The sequence below is a fragment of the Mus caroli genome, unplaced genomic scaffold, assembly GCF_978045245.1.
Source record: "Mus caroli unplaced genomic scaffold, Mus_caroli_1 scaffold_14, whole genome shotgun sequence".
NCBI lineage: Eukaryota > Metazoa > Chordata > Mammalia > Rodentia > Muridae > Mus > Mus caroli.
The window spans coordinates 35,037,220-35,060,132 of record NW_028227269.1 but is presented as its reverse complement, the minus strand read 5'-3'; the positions used below and the strand labels follow the sequence as shown (position 1 = coordinate 35,060,132).

The 22,913-nt window shown below is 37.9% G+C and overlaps 1 long non-coding RNA gene across 1 annotated transcript in view; it reads left to right on the top strand.

The window, feature by feature from the left end:
* The window catches only part of LOC147001221 (uncharacterized), a 92,884-nt gene extending 75,812 nt beyond the window's left edge, over positions 1–17,072 (top strand). Inside the window, exon 3 of the long non-coding RNA XR_015045115.1 lies at positions 17,022–17,072. This is a non-coding gene — a long non-coding RNA (uncharacterized LOC147001221). The remainder of the gene's footprint in view (positions 1–17,021) is intronic.
* Positions 17,073–22,913: the final 5,841 nt, after the last annotated feature.

The window sequence follows — 22,913 nt, the reverse complement described above, 5'->3', positions numbered from 1 at the left end:
TGTTATTAGAGATCAATAGTAAATATATAAAGATTAGCAGAATTCATGTAAAGTATAAAAGGAATTCCTTAGCAGGCTCTCTGTTGGTAATCTAACCTTGCTCAGATATTTGCATAGGCATGAGACCTCCCTGTTGTATAACAAGAACCAGTTCTATTAAACCAATCATCTCCAAAGGCAGCTATATGGAGACTGTAGATGAGAGAGACTCTGCCTAGTTAAGTGTATTGATACCAGATCATTTTCACAGAGGTGTATGCTAGTAATATGGTGACTATAAGATATTTAAATTGAGTTCTTGTTCATCCTGACTGATCATTAGAAAAGGGGACAAAAGGAAAAAAGAAAAAAAAAAAAGAAAAACCTACAAAAGATGCTCCAAACAGTAGGAATGAGGCCTGGCTTTCCCTGAGAAATCTTTGTAAGGAAGGAAACATGCCTCTGTGTTGAGCACAGGACCCTGAATACAATCAGGACCAGCTGCTGGCTGAATTCTCCTTCACTCCACCCTTGGAATCTGGCCAGACCCAGGCTTCAAAGTACATGGAAGTGAAAGTTCATGTCAGCTTTATCAACAAACATGAGTGTGGCCAAGTAATGCTGAATTACTCTTATGTAAACAAGGTTTATCTGTTATTTCCCTTTGAAAATAACTATTGTGTGTTTTTTTTTTTTTTGAATAAGCCAATAAAATATTGTTACTATTAGGGGTTCCTATTTTTTCATTCAATTTCTTCTTTGAGAGTCTGCTTTTGAAAAATCCTAAGATTCAAAAATATCTAGCTCAGTGCTTCTCAACATTCCTAATGCTGCGACCCTTTAATGCAGTTCCTCGTGTTGTGGTAACCCCCAACCCTAAAATTATTTTTGTTACTATTTCATAACTAATTTTGATACTGTTGTGAATTATAATGTAAATGTCTATGTTTCTTCTTGTCTTAGGTGATGTATTAGTTAGGGTTTTACTGCTGTGAACAGACACCATGACCAAGGCAAGTCTTATAAAAAACATTTAATTGGGGCTGGCTTACAGGTTCAGAGGTTCAGTCCATTACCATCAAGGTGGGAGCATGGCAGTATCCAGGCAGGCATGGCACAGGAGGAGCTGAGAGTTCTGTCTTCATACAAAGGCTGCTAGTGGAAGACTGACTTCCAAGCAACTAGGGTGAGGATCTTATACCCACACCCACAGTGACACACCCATACCAACCAGGTCACACCTATTGCAACAAGGCCACACCTTCAGATGGTGCCACTTCCTGGTCTAAGGATATACAAACCATTACATTCCACTCCCTGGTCCCCATAGACTTGTTCAAAAACATGAGTCTATGGGGGGCCATACTTTAACATAGCATAATGCAAAATGCATTTAGTCCAACTTTCAAAGTCCTCATAGTCTATAGCAGTCGCAACAATGTTATAAGTCCAAAGTTCAAGGTCTCTTCTGAGATTCATTCAACTTAATTAACTGTAATCCCCAAAGCAAGGCAGGAAACCAGCTGGGCAAACTCCAAACTCTGCATCAACATGGCTGATGTCAAAGCAGTCTTCAGATCTCCACTCCTTTTTCCTCTTTGTTGACTGCAACAAACTGCTTTCTCCTGGGCTGGTTCCACTCCCTGTTAGCAGCTTTCCTCAGCATGTATCCTATGGCTCTGGCATCTTTAACATCTTTGAGTTTCCAAGGCAATTTCAATGTTACAGCTTCTTGTTTCAGTGTCTGGGATTCCACTTGATCTTTTGGACTCCTCCTAAGGACTGGCATCACTTTTCCAGCTCTGCCCTCTGTAGCACTCTAAGCTTAGGTTGATCCACTTCACTGTTGTTGCTGTTCTTGGTGATCATCCCATGGTACTGACATCTCCAATACACAAGGGTGTTCCACTCCAACTAGGCTTCACCAATACCCTCTCATAGGCTCTCTTCAGGGTGCCAAGCCTCAAATCCTTTGCATGACCCTTCAGTCCTGGGCCATCAACTACAGCTGAGGCTTCACCTTCTCCAGTGGCCTTCCCTGGCCTCTCACAGTGCTAAGCCTCAGCTTCTCTCCATGATCCCTTCATTCCTTCACAAGCAGTACCACCTGAGTGACTCTTACACATTACCAAGCCCAGCCGCAGCATGAGGTACAACCTTGGGTATCTCTGGAGCACAGCTTCTTTGTGCTCCCAGAAAACACTTTCCAGAAGATTTCACCTCAGTGATGCTGGTCTCTTCTTAATCACTGCTAATTCCTTAGCTCCAGCTAACCAGCATCAATTTTCCCAGTAGTTCCTTCCATTCTTAACTCTAGAGCCAGAGCCACATGGCTGAAGCTGCCAAGTTCTGCTGCTTACAGGAACTAGAATATAATACCCTTGTACTATTACATTATCACTAGCTTTATGTTTTCTAAATCCTTCACTGCCTAAGCTTGGCTATCCTGGTTCTTGCTCTGTAGATTGACCTTGAATACAGAGATCAGCATGCTTGTCTCATGGGATTAAAGGTGCGTACCACCATGCCTGGATCTAATTAAGCTGGGTAGAATCTTGCCCCAAGGTCCCACTCCCTTAATCTGTTATCTTTAATACTCGAACCATATATTTTATATTTTGCCTTTCTAAGCTTGCTATGCTTGTTCAAACTTCTCTTTGTGAGACTTAACCAGAGAACAAAGTCTCTGCTGGGCTTCTTTGAAACTTCCTTTGTCAATGCAATTAATGCAATTAATCTGAGCCTCTTCACCTTAGCCTCAGGCAGACTTTTCAGACAAGGGTAAAAAGTAGCCACATTCTTCACCAAAATACCATAAAAACAGTCTTTATGGCACATACTGAAATTCTTCTCCTTTGAAATCTCTTGGGCCAGGTCAACACAGTTCAAATTACTCCCAGCAACAAAGTCTTCCATATTCCTACTAGGATGACCCATTAAGCCCCATTTAAAGCATTCCACTGAGTTCCAAATCCAAAATCCCAAAATCCATATTCTTTCAAATAAAAGCATGGTCAGGCCTATCACAGCAATACCCCACTCCTGGTACCAACTTCTGTATTAGTTAGGGTTTTACTGCTGTGAACAGACACCATGACCAAGGCAAGTCTTATAAAAAACATTTAATTGGGGCTGGCTTACAGGTTCAGAGGTTCAGTCCATTATCATCAAGGTGGGAGCATGGCAGTATCCAGGCAGGCATGGCACAGGAGGAGCTGAGAGTTCTGTTTTCATCCAAAGGCTGCTAGTGGAAGACTGACTTCCAAGCAACTAGGGTGAGGATCTTATACCCACACCCACAGTGACACACCCATACCAACCAGGTCACACCTATTGCAACAAGGCCACACCTTCAGATGGTGCCACTTCCTGGTCCAAGGATATACAAACCATTACAGGTGATTTCCATAAAAGGGTCATTCGCACCCCCCAAAGGGGTCTCAACCCACAGGCTGAGAACCACTGATCCAGTGTTTTGTCTATGAAGAAGTGCACAAAAGCAAAGAAGGCGAATCTTCATTGTTGAATATTCATGAACAGCAGTGCAAGAATTTCTCCCAGCAAGATTTTGCAGAAAGGACCCTGATATAGCTGTCTCTTGTGAGGCTATGCCAGTGACTGGCAAATACAGAAGTGGATACCCACAGTCATCTATAGGATGGAACACAGGGCGCCCAGTGGAGGAGCAAGAGAAAGTACCTAAGGAGCTGAAGGGATCTGTAACCCTATAGGTGGAACAACAATAGGAACTAACCAGTACCCCCAGAGCTTGTGTCTCTAGCTGCATATGTAGCAGAAGATGGCCTAGTCAGCCGTCATTGGGAAGAGAGTCCCCTAGGTCTTGCAAACTTTATATGCCCCAGTACAGGGGAATGCCAGGGCCAAGAAGCAGGAGTGGGTGGGTAGGGGAGCAAGGTAGGGGGAGGGTATAAGGGAATTTTGGGATAACATTTGAAATATAAATAAAGAAAATATATAGTAAAAAATTAAAAAAAAAACTTCTCCATCTTCAAACTTCAATTTCTATAGACTTACAAGTACCTAAAAGACACTCCCTAGAACATAATAAGGATAGAGAAAAAACATTAACTTTGTTAACGTTTTCTCGGTCACTGGCCATATGTATGTGATGCTCCATCAACTAGAATTAAGCTACCATGTTCTCAGTCATGTATGACAGCATTGAGAGAACTGTGGCACACTGAAAAAGAAGAGTGCCATTCACACAGAGCATTCTGTACATGCAGGAAACACAAGGCATGCATTCTATAAGCGTCTACTCACACATAATGCAACTCACAGTGTTTGACTAGGGATACACAAAATTATGTTTTCAGGTTGCTTAGAGGCTATAAACCAGGTTTCCAAACTATCTTCCGGGGAGCCTGAATACTTCCTCAGAGGTTAGGGCTTAGGGGTACAGGTTTAGATATCAGACTCTACCTCAGCTTCCCTTCCCTAAAGAGCATTTTAATTCTAATCATGTAAACTTCCTGCTTTTCTAGGTACAAATATTGTAGCTAAAATAAACATTGCTTTAAAGAATCATAAGATAAATAATCCCCAAACTAAATCTGTATTACTCCTCTAACAAACAAACAAACAAGCAAACAATCTACCAGTGAATAGCTCTCTTTTGTTTTTCTCCAACTCTGAGGCTATTATTTTGGAGTGTATATTAAGTACCAATTTGTGTGTTAAATTCATGTCCACAATGACTTCCAGTGGTCTCTTAGAACTTTGATTCCATCAGAAAATCACTGGCTGATATCTTCTGTCATATGAAAAGTTTTTATAAAAATATATTTTGTCCATTTGGTATGTGTGTAAGTGTGTGGGAGGTAGGTGTGTGTGTGTGTGTGTGTATGTACACTAATTTTTGGTGAACATGCTACTGAGCCATCATACTATTCATTCAACAGCTTCACATATCCAGAAAGTCACTCAAGAACAAGAATGACCACATGGAATTATTTTCCCTGGCTGTGCAAAGATCTCTACCATGTGCTTAGAAGGCTCCTTTAAAGTGCCATTATGTTTTCAACTACATTTGCTGATTTCTGCACAACAGCTTTTGTGTATTTACTGGCAGCATAACTTCACATTTAAAGACAGAGTTACCAGATAAACAAATCAAATTACAGTGACACTTCATTAAGTGCAAGAATGTGGGAAGACCATTTGATAAATATGTATACAGCAGACAGCCCAATACTCTTATGGCCTATTAAAACATATAGAAACTTGAAATTCTATTTTTAGGTGTATTAATGCTACAAGGAACAATTTTACACATGGAATTGTTAGTCCAATTACATTTCAGGCAAATGTGTATTTGTACTGACTTTCAATGCAATTACTAGAAATGAAACAGAACAATACTATTTCAATCTAGCTAATAATCTATAAACATTTGGGGAGAGAGATAAATCATTTTCCTTTCTAAAATAAATGCAGAAAAAACATTATTTTCTCCCTTCTTTCTCTTCCTTCTGTTTACATTAGATTACCACTCTACAGACCATTCTGGCTAGAATACGTGAATTAAGCTAGTTATTTTATGGTAATAGCAGACACAGAAGAAATCCAAAGAATATTAGGTCGTAGTTCAAGGACCTTTACTCCACCCAACTGGAAAATCTGAAAGAAATGGATAGTTTTCCTGGTAGATACCACTTAACAAAATTAAAATAAAATAAGATAAAGTTTTCCAAGATGAATTAATTTATTTAAATCATATATTATACAACGTAGATATGTAAGTAAATTATCTGAATAAACCCATGGGACATACATTTCGGGAACTATCCAAAGAGACTAATGGTCTTAAGATTAAAGCTTTATAAGAATTATAATCCAATGTACTAATAAAGTTCTTCACAAGGATCCCTATGAATGATTGTTCTTCCAAAATAAAGAACTAAAAATTAAGTTGTGCAGGTAACACTACTGAAGCATAACCTGTATACTTCTCTAATCTACTACTTGTTAAAAGGGGGAAATACAAGATATTTCAGTACAGGCATTACCTTTCAATATTCTTATTTCTTACTACTACAATTATGCAAGAATTCTAAATACTGCCCCAATTCCTCTGTATTTCCTTTAATGACAAAAAGAACAGATTATACTTGAAACTCACTAAAAATTAGTAAGAAACTTGGGTACAAAAAGAAACATGTGATTTATCATAGTGAACCAGAGGATAAGCTTCAATACAAGTTGATGGATAAATTTCAGAAAATCATATTCCAACTGCTTCTGGTATGATCTCTCATTCTATGGACCAAGCTCTTCAATATCCATCTTGCCAACTAATGAAATAAAGAAAATTCTAACTAAGTTGTATAAAACATTTGCCTATATCTGTCAAAACATGATCTTGAAAACCTGATAACAATCAGGTAAACAATTAAAATAGACCTATAACTCCTAGTTAAATAAAAGGAGTCAAACCAAACCAAAACCAAAACAAAAACAAAAACAAAAACAAAAACAAAAAACCACCACATGATCAGAAGGTTTTAGCTTTGAATTTTACCAGATTTTCAAAAAAGGGTTAGTGTCAATACTCTTCAAATTATTCCAAAAATAGAAGCAAGATGACCATTGCCCAATTCATTTTATGAAGCCACAGTTATATTGATACCCAAACCACAGAAAGTCTCAACAAAGAAACATAATTACAAAACAAGTTTTGTTATAAATATGCATGCAAATGTCTCTAATAAAATACTTGCAAACAATATCTCAAAATATAATAAAAAATCATCCATTATAATCAAGGAGGCTCCATCCCAGAGATGTATGAATGGTTCTATATATGAAAATCAGTAAACATAATCCATCTTATAAACAAACTGAGAGGAAAAACACATAATCATCTAATTAGATGCCAAAGGTCTTTGAAAAAAACAAAATGTCTTTATGATAAAAGTCATGAAGAGATTGTGGATCCTAGGAATATAACTAAATATAATAAATTCAATTTAAAGCAATTCAAAGCCAAGTAAATGGATAGAAAATCAAAACAATTCCATTAACATTATGAACAAGCCAAGGTTGTCCACTTATTCTATACTATTTAATATACATGAAGTTTTAGCTAGAGAAATAAGACAATTGAAAGAGATCAAAGGAAAACAAATAAGTCAATGTATCATTATTTTCCAATGACATGCTAATATGTATAAGTGACCCTCAAAATTCTACCAGGGAACTCCTATAGCTAATGAACACTTTCAGCAAAGTGGCTGGATACAAGATTAACTCAAGTAGCCCACATGTATATGAATGTTAGATTAAGAAAAAAATTGTACATCTCACTATAGCCTCAAATAATATAAAGTATCTTGGGGTAACTATTACCAAGCAAATGAAAATCTTGTGTAATAAAACCTTCAAGTCTTTGAAGAAAGAAATTGAAGAAGATATCAAAAGATGGAGATATCTTGGGTATAATTCTCACCAAGTAAGTGAAAGACTTGTGTAATTAAAACACAAAAAACAAAACCATAACACTTCAAGTCTTTGAAGTAAGAAATTGAAGACAATATCAGAAGATGGACATATCTTCTATGCTATTTTATTACAGAGTAAATAGATTTAACATAGTAAAAATGGCCATCCTACCAAGAACATGGACACATGATTTTTGATAAACAAGCCAAAAGCCATACACAGTAAAATAAAAGAAAGCATCTTCAACAAATGTGGTGGTCCAATCTGATGTCTGCATGTATAAAATGCAAATAGATCCACGTTCATCACCCTGCACAAAACTGAAGTCCAAGTCAATCATTGACCTCAACATAAAACCAGAGACACTGGATTTGATAGAAAATAATGTACGAAATGGCCTTGAATGCACGGGCACAGGAGAAATCTTTCTGAATAGAATAGCAATAATACAGGCACTAAGAGCAACAAGTAATAATTAGGATCTCATGAAACTGAGAACTTTTTGGAAGGAGCAAAAGACAGGTTCAAAAGGATAAAGTGACATCCTACAGATTGGGAAGTAGTTTTTTTTCCCCCCAACTCTACTTCCAGTAGAAGACTAATATCTGAAATATTTAAGAACTAAAAAAAAAAAAAATCTATCTATATCTGTATCTGTATGTATGTATATCTGTATGTGTATTTGTATCTGTATCTGTAACCTCGCCTCCCTCTCTCTCTGACAGAAAATGTGTTATAGCTCTGACAGAAAATTCTTAATATGGATGGATCACAGGGCCCCCAATGGAGGAGCTAGAGAAAAGTACCCAAGAGCTGAAGCAGTCTGCAACCCTATAGGTGGAACAACATTATGAACTAACCAGTACCCCCAGAGTTCGTGTCTCTAGCTGCATATGTATCAGAAGATGGTCTAGCTGGCCATCATTGGGAAGAGAGGCCCCTAGGTCTTGCAAACTTTATATGCCCCAGTACAGGGGAAAGCCAGGGCCAAGAAGTGGGAGTGGGTGGGTAGGGGAGCAGGGCGGGGGGAGGGTATAGGGAACTTTTGGGCTAACATTTGAAATGTAAATAAAGAAAATATCTAATAATAAAATTAAAGCAAAAGAAATTCTCAATGGGGAATCTTAAGTAGTAGAGAACCACTTAAAAATGTTCAACATTCTTATCCATCAGGGAAATGCAAATCAATACTACTTTAAAATTCTGTCTTATACCTGCCAGAATGGCTAAGATCAATTACACAAATAACATCTCATCCTGTTTTGGACCTCATTTTGGCCCTGGTTTGGGCCTTGAGGACAAACCTGAGCCTGGCTAGAGTTTGTGTGGCCTTGTGGGAATGCCTAAGCCTGGCTCTAGTTTTGAGACCTGTCTCAGTCACTTCTGTATAGGAATGACTGTTTGGCCCTGCCTCTGCCCTGTCATTGCTGATGTTGAGCTTTGCCATTGGCCCTGTCAGTCACTCCATACCCTCTGTCACCCTTTCCCAACTTCTACATCCTCTTACCCTACCAAAAATCCCCCTCCTTATGTTCTGAACTTATATAAGCCAGAGGCTGATGCCACAAAGTTGAGTTCCTGCTTCAACAAGACTTTCAGCTCAGTGTGTTTCTTTTGGGCTTTCGACATTCACCATCTTGCTTAGCTCCAGAGAGACACTGGTGGGACTGGGACCAGGACTTCTCTCCTCTTGCCTGGAACTGCAGCAAGGATCAGGCAATTCTGGGGAGGATGTGGAGAGAAGGGTACATTCCTCCATTGATGGCAGGAATGCAGACTTGTATAGCTACCATGAAAGTCAATGTTGATTCCTCAGAAAGTTGAGAATCAATATACCTCAAGGCCCAGCTATACCACATACCCAAAGATCCTTCCATCCTATCACAAGGACACTTGTTTGATCATGCTCATTGCAGCTTTATTCATAATAGCTAGCATCTATAAACAATCTAGATCTCTCTCAACAAAAGAACAGATAAAGAAAACATGGTACATTTACAAAATGAACTATTACTCAGTTGTAAACAAAATATAACATCATGAAATTTGTTGGCATATGGATGGAACAAAAAAAAATCCTAAGTGAAATAACTCATACCGAGGAAGAAAAATATGGTACGTACCCACTTGTAAGTGGATATTAGATGTTAAATAAATGACTACCAAGCTACAGTCAACAGATGCAGAGAAGTTAGATAAAGAGGAATGGTCTATGGGGAACCATGGGTCTTCCTGGGATGAGGAAACAGAATAGATTTTGTGGGCATACTGGGAGCTGGTGGGTACAGGGGTGTATAATGGGAGTATCAGTTGAAGGTGCAGGAGAGAGTGAGAACTCTGGAATTGGGGAGGAGGGCATTTGGGAATGGTGTGAAAACCTAATATGGCAGAAACCTTCTGGAAGGAAGGAATCCTATAAATGTGATCCTAATGAAGACTCCCAGTAATGGTCCGATATAAACTCTCAAATGGCCATCTCTACAAGACTGCAAGATTTTTGGTGGCAAGACTGGGTTGCATTCTATTGAGATGTTGGCCAATGGAGCTCCCATGGAAATCATCGTACAATCCCATCTGTTGCTAAAACAAAAAGTTTCTCTCTGCAAACACAGAGGAGGGCCCAATGCTAAAGACAACACCCACACAATACATTGAACATGGAGAAGTCCAAATGTCATCTACATTTAGCCTTCAACCCATGTTCTAGATGCTTTGATGCAGAAGAGTACTCTGAAGGTTATAGAAAGAGAAATGTGGACACAAACCCAGCCACAAACCCTTGACCTACAATCTGCCCTGCCTGCAATATATTCTAGTTCAATGGTGGCACAGACCTTATGTGAGTAGCCAACCAATGTCTGATTTAGCTAACACTGCAGGGGTAACCAAGAAGAATAGATAGACTAGATGTCCCAGAAACCCAGAATAAAAACCAAACACTACTGGCAAAAGGATCAATAAATGATTCCTAATGATATTCTTCAGTTGTCACCTGAAAGGCACTCTCTGGCAGCAGATGGGAACAGATAAAGTGTCCCATAGCCAAATACTATATGTAAAGAGTCTAAACTGGAGGTATTTATCAAAGCTCAAGAAATCCTGAGGAAGAGGAGACAGAACCATTGTTAAAACCAGAGGGCAATGGAGAACATCAGGTGAATCAGGTTCTCTGAACCAACTAATCAAGGAACATATGAGTTCACAGCATCTAAAGCAGCAAGCCTGAAGTCCCAGGTCCTTTGAATATATAGTATGGCTATTAGCTTAGTATTTTATGGTACTCCTGATTGTGAGAACAAGTTGGTCTATAACTCTTATACCTACTTGTGGGTCTCTTTTTCTCTTGCTAGGGTGCCATATCCAACTTTATTATTAGTTTTTGTTTCATCTTATATTTTATTTTGTCATGTCTGGTTCTTATCTCCTAGAAGCCAGCTTTTTTTTCTTATGAGAGATTGAAAGGGAGTAGATCTAGAGGAGAAGGGGAACCTATAATCATGATATATTGTATAAGAAATAATATATGAAAGAAATTACATGGAAGAGAGAAAATTTAATTTAAAAGCAGATTATTCAACTGTATGCCAAATCTACTGCTTCTAGAAAACCTGGCTGGAATTTTGAAGTTTGAACAAGTCACTCTCTCTTTGACATGATTTGGAGGCTAATGAAAACTCACTGTTGTAAGAAAGTAGCATCAACGTATAATTTGCTCTGTCAGTATTCTTGTTCATCAAAAAACATTTGAGTTATCCTAGTAAAAGCTATTTTTTCTGTATAAGAAGTTCACACTTCATCTTCTCTTCAGTTGTTGCTCTAGGACATTGGATTCATCCTGAAATTGAAAATAGAAGCAACAGAACTCTATTAGCATATTTTAAGCACATAGTGCTTGGTCATTGCTGTTGAAACATAAAAACACCATTAGGAATATACTTAAAACACTGTGATTACAATTGTATGCCTTCCTTATGGCAATAAAGAGGTATTCCTTCAGTGACTTTTCCTAGGGTCACTAAATCCAAACCCTCCTTTTCCTTTCAACTACTGAAGGGAAAACAAAACAATCCTCATTCAGGAACAAAGTTTAAAAACAAAACAAAACAAAAAAAGATGTTTGGGATAAAATGTTGATGTCTGCCCCTGAAGTTAAACAACCCATATATACTGTCCATTTTTCACTAAGAGAAGACTGCACATGAAATTTTGAGCAAAGGCAATACTGTTTTAAAATTTAATCGACCAAATGAAGTCCACTGTTCTGAGATACTTAAAAAAAACAACCTCTCTCCCCTTGCTTAATTTTTTTTTTTTTTTTTTGGTTTTTGGTTTTTGGAGACAGGGTTTCTCTGTATAGCCCTGGCTGTCTTGGAATTCACTTTGTAGACCAGGCTGGCCTCGAACTCAGAAATCTGCTTGCCTCTGCCTCCCGAGTGCTGGAATTAAAGGCATGTGCCACCACGCCTGGCTGCTTTCCTTAATTCTTAATATCCATAATTTCCAACTTTGCAATTAGAGAAAAGGTGTAGGAAAATATGCTTTTTTTTTCCTCACTCAGCCAGTCTAAGAAGAGTATGTAAAGAATAAGCACATTGGTTTGTAAGACAGTTATCTTCCACATTGATCCAAGCTTTCAATCGAGATTCTAACAATCACGATGGAACCTAGAACTTAAATCTTTAGAAAGTTTCCCAAACTACACACACACACACATTTACTACACCCTCACACATGCACATAAGTGCATGCATATGTGTGCTAACACAGCACACATACATATCTAGCCATCTCTCGGAGGAACAAACTCCAGCCAAACCTATTAAGACTGGAAAATAGCTAATGTTCTTGCCAGTGAGTAAAGCTGGGGTATCCCTTTTGTCGTAGCCAAATTTATGACATGGATCAAAACCTATAAAAAGCTACGTTGCATCCTGCCATTAAGGAGAATTAATATTTTCAGCAGTATGTTAACCGACATTTTTCCAGTGTCTCTTGTTAAAAGCAGATTGTTGGCTTTTCATTATGGTGTGCCAAACATTTTCATTGAAACCTTAACAAGACTTTCATCTTAGAACCATTATTTCTTAAAGCACTTGGATAGGGCCAGTGTGCAGGAACATTTCAGCTTTGTAACACTACAATGTGGGGCAATGGCTGTCATTAGTGGATTGGGCCTTGCTGAACCATTGCACATGTAGACATTTAAGGCATTTCCAGTGTGACTTGGGGTTTTTTTTCCCCTAAAGTACACTTCATGTTTTATCTATTAAGCTTAAGCAACATAGGTTCTTTCTCTATTTGCATGCATCTTTATGATGATACATTCTATTTATCTGCTCATTAAAAACCATAATAAATAACCTCATTCAAACACATTGCATGTGCATGAATATACATGGATGTGTTTATACATAGGTGCATACCTACACAGACACACACATAGCTCTTTGGGTACTTGTTTCTCATTTATGATGTCTAAAGATTTTCTCTTGTGCTTGGGAAATCAGTGAATCCTTTTAAGTCCCCTAAGTTCCAATAGCTTAACTGCATAACATCAGTGTTTGAATTCCTCACATTCAAATATGTTTGTGTGTGTACAATATATATGTATACTTTCTCAAATGTATATATTTCTCAAATATTATTGTTTTATTGTGAATGGAAATAAATATTAGAAAGGAAGGCAATAATATGGTTTATAAAATAGGCAATGAATATACAATGTGTCTTGTTTCTACATTCTTCCATTGGGTTTGTTCAAAATATATCTTAATAAATGACTCTAATAATGCTACTAATCTAGTGACAATGGGTTCTATTTTGAACAGTTGCCTGTCTTTTTCTACAAATTTATATTTAGAGTCAATGACATCTATATACAGAGATGAAAATTCTGACTTTCAGCCTGGGCTTTTACTTGTATGGGTTGGCCAGGCTTTCTCTTGAGTATCTTATTCTGTGGTCAGTCAAACTGAGAAATATGGCCATACCACTAACTCTGCAGCCAGCAAGCTGGCAGTGACCTGAACATGGTTCCTAAAGCCAGATGAAAATCCAGAAAGAATGGAAGAAGGCTTTTTGTATTGAAAAGTAAAATTCTGGAACTTTGATTTTATGAAGTTCAAAATGCTCCCCTTCCATTTATGACCTGGAAACTGAGATGAACTACACACACATTATGCAGTCCCTGGTTTGGGGTATAATAAAGACATTCCACTTTTATTTGTAGGAAGTAAAAGTCATCTCACTTCCGCTAAATATGTTCTTTTAGCTCAGCTGCTTTTGACTCCAGTGAACCAATTTTCAAATCAAGAGTAGATTCAACAAAAAAACCATCAAGATAAATCATGTCAGAAAACTAGTCCCAAAGAGAAGAGATGAAAAAGAACAGCAGTCCAATTCCAAGTGTGTGGAGCTCCATGGCAGTTCGATTACCATCTGGCTTCTCTCCCAAGAGTCGAGTAATAACACTTCCTCACGCCAGCACATCTAAGACAAGATAGTTGAAGCCTTCTCTTAACAATTCTCTGTATTTCCTAAAGGAAAATATTTGTCAAAACCTCCTTTATGGAAGTTTTCATATGTTTTTCCTGCCTTACATATATATTTGTGTGCATTTTAAAATGAAATACTTATAAAAATTAAAATTAACTCTTGTGAAATTTTCCTTTTGCACAAATACATAAAAGCTCTCTCCTGATATTAAATGGTTCAAAATAAAAGTGATATTGTGCTGAATATTATGTTTCAGTGAGAGCATAATATGTCTTTAAGTTGTACAAATGGAAGAGGAATGATGCCATTGTCTCAAAATTATAAGCAAAACTTGTGTGGACTGAATCTACAATGCTTGGTTTAGTTCTATAATTATGAAATTAACCCTTTGTTAATAGGCTCAAATCAGCTAAGTATTTACGTGTATTAAAAGCAATATCATCTGAAAGGCAAGATGGCTCATTCAGTAATGTGCTTTTAATGTGAGAGTGAGAACCTGAATTCTATTCCCTAGATTTCATATAAAAACTATGAGCACTTAACACATGCTATGATTCTAACATTGGGGAAGCAGACACAGGAAGATCCTTGGAGCTGATTCAGTGAGAGATCTCAAATCTGAGAATGAAATTGGAGACAGATTAAGTAAGATGCCAGACATCAATTTCTGGCTTATAAATATATGTATACACACATTCACCACCACCACCACCACCACCAACAACAACAACAACAACAACACATCCACCACTACAGGTATATCTATACAACACAAACACACACACTCAAAGCACCACAGAAAAATTATGGGGAAAACTAAACCTTAAAATGTGACTTTAGGAAAGGAAGAAGAAACCACTTCCGATGCCATATTTACTTGATCAAGCCTCTTTTTGCTTATGTGAAATTGTTTCATAATTCAACACAAACTGTGGTGCTTCAGTGAGCTGTCATCATTTATTCAGAACACTACTCCAATCAAGAGCATCAAGGTTAATCTAAATATTCTCTAAAAAGAAAAAAAATTATACTGGCAGAAATGGTTGTATGGATGTGTTTTTTAAATATTTAAAACTATTCTTTGCTTTCTCTCTTTTTCTCTCTCCTTTTTTTTTTCCTTCTCAGTTGGGGGTTTGGAGAAGAAGCTGGGAAGGAAGAAGAGAGCTCCTTCCAGGCCCCCTCTAGTCCCCAGAGCACTGTTAGGAAAGGGGAGGGCTTCCTGCCCACGCAGCCATCTGTAACATTCAGTGAACAGCAGGATCCCAGGACTGCTGCAGCCTCAAACCCGGGCAAAGGCCATCTGTATATAAAGAAATCCCCCCTGCTTGAGGTCTCCCTCACCCTTCTTTCTTTTATCTGCTGGCAGGTGAGCAGTGGAGTTCTCTGCAGCTGGAGTAAATAACCTAACAGTCTCTTCTTGTTAGAGGATCCTTCTGAGGGAAACTGGCCTGATGGTACCAAAATACCCAGCCTGATTTTTGGAATGTGCTGGTAGCAAGCTGGGAATGTCATCATCCTGCCAATGTCATACTGTGGAGCCCATTCTGGGATCAGTGGACGTGTGTCTGATGTGCTCCTCAGTTACTGCTTTCTAGGCTTGAGTCAATTAGAGCCAGCTTTTGGGGAAGGTAGTGTCACTTAAAATGTATTTTACAAAAGTTATTTTTCGTGCCTATAATTTGGAGCTCCCGTGTATGCTATTTCTGTCAGCCCTTGGCTCACACAACCCCGCAGCCTATGGAAAGTAGTGAAGAGTGATAATGGAAAAAATAACAAGGGCGTTTTTTCATCCAACATCTGGAGAAAATGCATTTAAAGAAACATTAACGGATAGATATAGGGATCAATAATGTTAAAATATATAGATGCTTCCTTATAGGAGGAAAAACAGCCAAGATACATGGGATTGTTTAAATCTGTTTTTACACAAAGAATGCAGCATGGTTTAACAACAAAAATAATCTTCTTTACGAAGCCTGTGTTCACTTCCTTTCCTGGGGTCAACTAAATGAGTAATGTCAGATCCCCAAAGCACATAGGTGCAAAACATTTTTCTTAGAGAAGAAAGACATCACAGGATTCAGGTTTTCAGAAGTTTCCTCTCTTTACTTTTCAGTAAGCCTTGCTGTCGCATATCACTTCTGATGGCAGCCTAGAGGAACAAAATTCTAATATAGAGGATATGCAACTTAAAAAGAACAAAAAACAAACAAACAAACAAAACAAAAAACAAAAAACAAAACAATACAAAAAACCCTGAAGTATTCCTGCACAGTATTACATTAGAATAAACAATACAGCCTTGATATTATTAGTAATTTAAAGCACAAATGTGAAATTGCTCCACTCTTACATATTAAAATTCAGAGAAAATACAACATAAGGGAAATAAACTGTAAGTATCTACCTCCAAATTAACTGAATAGCAGTCACATTTTAACATAATCTTTACATTTCAATTTAAGCACATTTTTGATACCTGAAAGGAAGCATTAATAAATATCCCCGTCTGGTCTACGTTTGAGATGTTTCTTTGGCCCTGAATCAATGCTAAGCTATCAGTATAAGTTAATTTTATAAAGGCATTAGACTTTGAAAACTCAATGAATCAAATATCATTTTTCCCTAGAGCTACCCAATGTTCAGGTAAGACAAAATATCCCAGATTAAGGTGTTGAAGTAAAATTAAAACATTAAGAAGACTGTTTAATAAGCACATTGAAAACTGCAAAATAGGAACTATAGAACATTTTTTTTTAAGTCTTGAAAATGAATACATTTTCCTAGTACTTATTGCTGGGGCTCTGGAGCTTTCAAGTGTTAAAGGGGAGGGAAGGAACCCATCCTTAGTAATGTTAATTCTTTTCTTTTGTCTGATCATGTTCCTGTCATGTCCAGGGTCAACTTTTGTGGTTTTAAATTTCAGAAACTTGATTTGTTTCAAGTACTGTAAAAGCAGAGGCAATATCATCACCAAGTGAACAGATAGCCATGTAAGACCAGAAAACAAGTCACCAGTTTACACTGACACATGATTATTGAACAAACCAAGTTCCCCTGACAGACTGCATTTCTCTCACCTGCAGGCAAACCACAGAGGAAACCAAATTCTACCAGACCAGTAACAACTTGCCATCAAAGCTACTCAATTGAAGACAGAGCAACTCCTTATGACTGGCACCATTTCCCATGAGGGAAACTTTTTCAAGAAGTTATTTACCTTGGATCAATACACTAAATAATGTTATCAGCCTGACAGGAGAAGCTGGGGTCCATTTGGTCTTTTTTACAGACAATAAGATGGTGTTCACACAACCTCTCCTACCTTCCCCCTTCCTCTCCTCCTCTGAGAAAGTGAGCACCTCACCCCTGTCTCCAGCTCTGGTAATGAGCAACCCTGGCACATGAAGTCAATGCAGTATTAGGTACATCCTACCCCCACTGAGGCCAAACAAGGCAGTCCAGTTAGGGTAACAGGATCCACAGGCAGGGTAACAGTCACGGACAGCACCCACTCCAATTGTTAGGGAACTTCCATGAAGACCAGTGATTCCTTAAGACAATGTTTATTGGGATAGTGTCTAAATTAATGTATATTTCCATTACTAGACTATTACAATCTTCATGATTGTTCCAATAAATGACCTCCAAAGTTAACACTTTAGTAAAGCATATTTCATATTTCATGGCTCAGGTGGCCTAGGAGGAAGGGCGGGAGGGATGTTTTCTGTTTCATTTGAGGAAACTTTGCACACATCTTTTAGTCACTCTACTGGTGAAAACTGAGAGTGAGTTCTTTTTATTTGTTTGTTTGTTCCTTTGATTTTTTATTAGATATTTTCTTTATTTTCATTTCAAATGGTATCCCCTTTCCTGGTTTCTCCTCTGAAAACCCCCTATCCCCTCCCCCTGCCTCTGCTCACCAACCCACCCACTCCCGCTTCCAGTCCCTGTCATTCCCCTATACTGGGCCATAGAACCTTCACAGGACCAAGGGCCTCTCCTCCCATTGATGACCAATTAGGCTATCCTCTGCTGCATATGCAGCTGGAGCCATGAGTCTCACCATGTGTTTTCTTTTGTTAGTGATTTAGTCCCTGGGAGCTCTGGGGTTACTGGTTAGTTCATATTGTTTTTCCTCCTAGGGGGCTGCAAACCCCTTCAGCTCCTTGGGTATTTTCTCTAGGTCCTTCACTGGGGAACCTGTGCTCAGTCCAATGGATGGCTGTGAACATCCACTTCTGTATTTGTCAGGCACTGGCAGAGCCTCTCAGGAAACAGCTATATCAGGCTCCTGTGGGCATCCACAATAGTGTCTGGGTTTTTTTGGTTGTATATTGGATGGATCTCCAGGTGGGGAAGTCTCTGGATGAGAGAGAGAGTTCTTAAACTAGCTCACTTTAGATTTTCAGGATGATGCATGGTTTTTCTGTTTGGACCTTTACTTTTCTAAACTAGATCATCCTCGTCATCCTTATCATCATCATCATCATCATCTTCAGAGCTTGATAAAAGTATGTAGAAAAAGAACCACAGCTCTTCTTAGAGATATGTGTTTTTAGAAACTAGCAAAGAACACACAAGACAATAGTTCCAGAAAGGAAGAAAGGAAGAAAGGAAGGAAGGAAAAACTCAATGAAAGTGTTTATCTCACAATTTGGAAAGATCTAGATGACACAGCCAATGTTTTCTATAAAGCTATTGCAAGTTTATATAATTGTCTAAAAATAACCATATGTTGTATGTAAATTTCATACCCAAGTAGTCATTATCATTTACTTCATTGAGTGAAGGAGAAAATGTCTTATATTGCCACAAGCAAAAGTTATAATAAAAATAATTTATATACACATATAGATTTTGGGACCCTAACCAAAAACGGTTTCTATTTGCTTTAAATTCTTCATATAACTACATTGTAATAGTTTAGTTTTGTGGGGTTTGTTATGAGAAATGAGATAAAGCCTATGGATCTTTACTAGTCAGTTAAGTGAATCTTACAGTTTTCAAGTTAAAATAACTCCACAGGACCCAGGGGCCTTGAGAAGCAATTCCAAGATATCAAGGAAAACATTTCTGTGAGAAACTTAAGAAAAGCAAGAAGGGCTGTCAAGAAGGTTCGGCATTTAAAGGTGCTTGCTGCCAAGCCTGAAGACCGGAGTTTGTTTTCTCCCTAGAATCATATGGTAAAGGGAACAATCAACTCCCAAAGATTGTTCTTTGACCTCCACGGACACTGTGACAAGCACTCATATTCTCTAAACACAGTGTACATTTATACATGCACATGAGCACACACACACACACGCACACACATGCACACACACACACACATGCACACACACACACACACACACATAAATACACTAAATAAATGAATATTTTAAAATGAACTGAAAGATATTCAGAAATATAAGAAAATTCAGTTTTGAAGATAAATACAACCCAAATATAGATTATTGGCAAACATATTTAAATTAACAACTAAGGTGTAGGCATAAAGAAATCACACTTGACTTGTTTTCTTATTCAAAGCCAGATAGATTTACAAATTGAATTTTTACTTCTAAGCATTGGTCAAAGACATAGCTGTTAAATGATTTAGCAATAAATTAAAGGACAAAGTTTTTCAAGTATTATTGATTATGTAGCCCATGTTTGCCCTGGGTGAATAGGAAAATCACAGTAAACATGAAAGGCATGGATATGCTGAAGTTTGCTTTGTGTAGTCCCAACAGCTTTTAAAGCAAAATATTGCATGATACCCATAAATTCTGCTTTAAAATAGTGCATAATCTGATTTTCTAGTACTGAACTTGAATGACTAAGCAAGCCACTAAAATTATGGTGAAGTTTCATCTTTCTATTAGAGTGGGTATGGTCTCAATGAACTTGCATGGCTTATGTTCTTAACTTGGTTAATGAGGTCAAGCCTGTTGGACTTGATAAAGCTCTTTCTTCTGTTCCTAATTATATCTTTTATGGTTAATTATAAAAATTCAAATATGTGAGGTGATATGTGTAGAAAATGGCTTGCTGTAGAACCAAACCAACACAAGTTGATTTAGCCAAGGACATATAGTTCTCTGCTATCAAAAGAATCCTGAAAGAAGGCTCTGTGCTGTAATATCTGTACCCAGGAGGGCCCCACACCCTGCTAGCAGCCTTCTTCAGATGGTCCAGGGTTAATGATTAGGTGCAGAAACTTAGCTTCTTGAACTTCTCTCTGGAAGTTCAGAGAGAGGCTGTAACTCAGGAGTCACAAGAGATCCCAGGATAGCACAAAGTGGATAAGGCTGGGGCCAGGAGAGTAGAGTCTAGTAAGTTTAAGAGCTGGCTCGCTGAGGATGTATGCTTGTTTCGTGGACAGCTGAGAGTGCCGGTAGAGACAGTGTTTCTCAGCGAAAAGGTTATTAATTAAATCAGTCACTTAAGCTTCCAAAAGGCAGAGAGCACAAATTTCTATTTTCCCTTTTTTCATATACTTTAAATAATTGTTCCTATGGTAAATAAATGTCACTGAACATATTTCATTGGAAGCTGAATTTGAAATCAAATTATGGAAGATCAAAAATTCAAACATCAATGCTTATTAGAACTTTAATTATAAATAACTAAAATGAAATTAATATTTCTTTGGTCCTAGCTGGGAGGTGGTGGCACACACCTTTAATCCCAGCACTTGGGAGGCAGAGGCAGGCAGATTTCTGAATTCGAGGCCAGCCTGGTCTACAGAGTGAGTTCCAGGACAGCCAGGGCTACACAGAGAAACCCTGTCTCAAAAAAAAAAAAAAAAAAAAGCCAAAAAACCCCAAATGTCTTTAAGTCTTTGGTCCTGCTTTCTCTACAATGTCCAAATCGTTAGTCCCTTGCCTTTGAGGAGGAATATTGCATGGTAAAGATGCAGTCTAATTCTTGTTAGGGTGGAGGATCATTTTAAAATCCTATATTGTGTTATAAACAAAGAGGAAAGGTAAGATACAGTGAGTTCTACTGTTGTTAGGTCAGATCTCATCATACTCCAAGTGTGACCTGGCAAACTAGGACATTGAGAAACAGAATATATGTCACTGAAAACAAATGGCAACTTCTTCCTCGATATATAATGCACAAAACACAAGTAGGAAAACAAAAGGTCTTCCTATATTAAAAGCAAAGAAGGAAAAATGAAGAAAATAAGTCTAAAATAATCTGTTGTGGAAGTCATAGATTTCTCTAAAATATGACATTCACACTTTATTTTGTTTTATTTTGGTACTGATGATATCTACTAGGCTTAAGTTCAGCCAAATAAGTTGGGTCATATAGACATGTTATAATGTATATGTTATCATTGTCGATTTTTATATATATTCTGCATCTCATGCCCTATAATTTAGAATACACAACTACTTCTCCCACAAAAGTATGGACATAGCGTTGCTAGTCAGAGACAAAGATATTGGCAGATTCTCCAGCTGGGTGTGACACATTTATGAGCAGAACTGTGATGTGATATGGGTGATAAAGGTTACTAAGAGAAGGTTCCTTTCATGTTTACTTATGAAAGCCACAGGGATTACAAAATTTGGGATCAATGGTGTAGATTTCTAGATATGGATTTAATAGTGACTTCATGGCCTTTCTCACTGTTTCTTTATGCGCTAACATTGGTCTTCATAGTTTACATTATCTCTATTTTTCTGATGAAGAAAATTAGGTAGTCTGGCTGGATGGCCTTAAAGAAAAATAAATCTAGCTGGGGCCTCTAAAACCAAGAGATGGTACACAGCTCAGCAAGCAAGTTCTCAGTAAACACACACAGCCGTAGGCTCTAAGGGTGAGTTCTCTTAGTGTATTTGTTCTTCTCAAGGACCTTTCAGCAAGAATTGCACAAAAAAATAAATTGAGGTGTAGGGACTTAATGCCCCCTGTTACTCTTTTCATCTCTCTTTTAAACACAAACAGGCTGTACCTCCATTACTCAGCAGCTTCAGTTACTGTCTCCTTCTCATTTAGGCTCTATCCCGGAAATGAATAGCAGGTTCTAATATAGGTTCTGAAGCATAAATACATGTGTATACCTGCCAGCATGCATGTACAAGAGTCTCTGTGCTCTGCCCAGTAACAGCAATTATGACAAAAGCTCCAGTAACTTCATGTTGGCAACTGAATGTTATATCTGCAAACCAAATGTTATTTTTAAGTGTGCTTTTCTGTTAGCTCATTAGCTTTCCTTCCTTCTTTTTTTTTCCCTGTGTCTAACAGATGTGTAGAATTAAATAGGTCTGGAGTCATTCATATTTTATGAATATGAAAAATGTCTTCCTTCTTTTGAATAAAACCAACCATCATCTTCTGAAATGATGTAAATAAACTATTTCCCCGCATTAATGACTTCTCTGCTGCTCTCATTCTACCTACTGCCCTTGAGCGCACACACACAGAAACATACCAAGCTGGGCGTAGGAGAAAAATCCGTTTGCATTCTTTCCAAGTTGCCTATTAAAATCATCTCATTTCCTTTTTGAGGAGGAGTGAGTGGCACACAAGGCCACAGCCCCCAGCACTGTAAATAATACTAGAATATGCTCCATGTCATCGCACAAGAATCACTGAAAAAACAGGAAGAGAATTTGAACATTATCTTGTTTAATTCCTTCACTTTATAGGTGAGGAAACCAGCCTGTAAAGAGGGAAGTCACTGTCACAAGGTCACAAGTATAACTAATGGTACAGCATGTTGATTTATGTTAACAGGATCCTCCCCTTCAAAGCTCTCCAAACAGCTGGTGGTCCTGCAAAGGACTCAGGGTATGGGGAGTATGGTACTCTGTCCACAGAGACAGTGTGTTACCAATGTAGTTGTTTAATACATTTAGACAATATTTAATGACAGCAAGATCATTAAGCATATCTATATTTAAGGCAGAATGATGAGGGTTCAAGGAATTTTGCAGAAAGATCCCAGACTGCGATGGAGCTGTCTGGATTCTCAG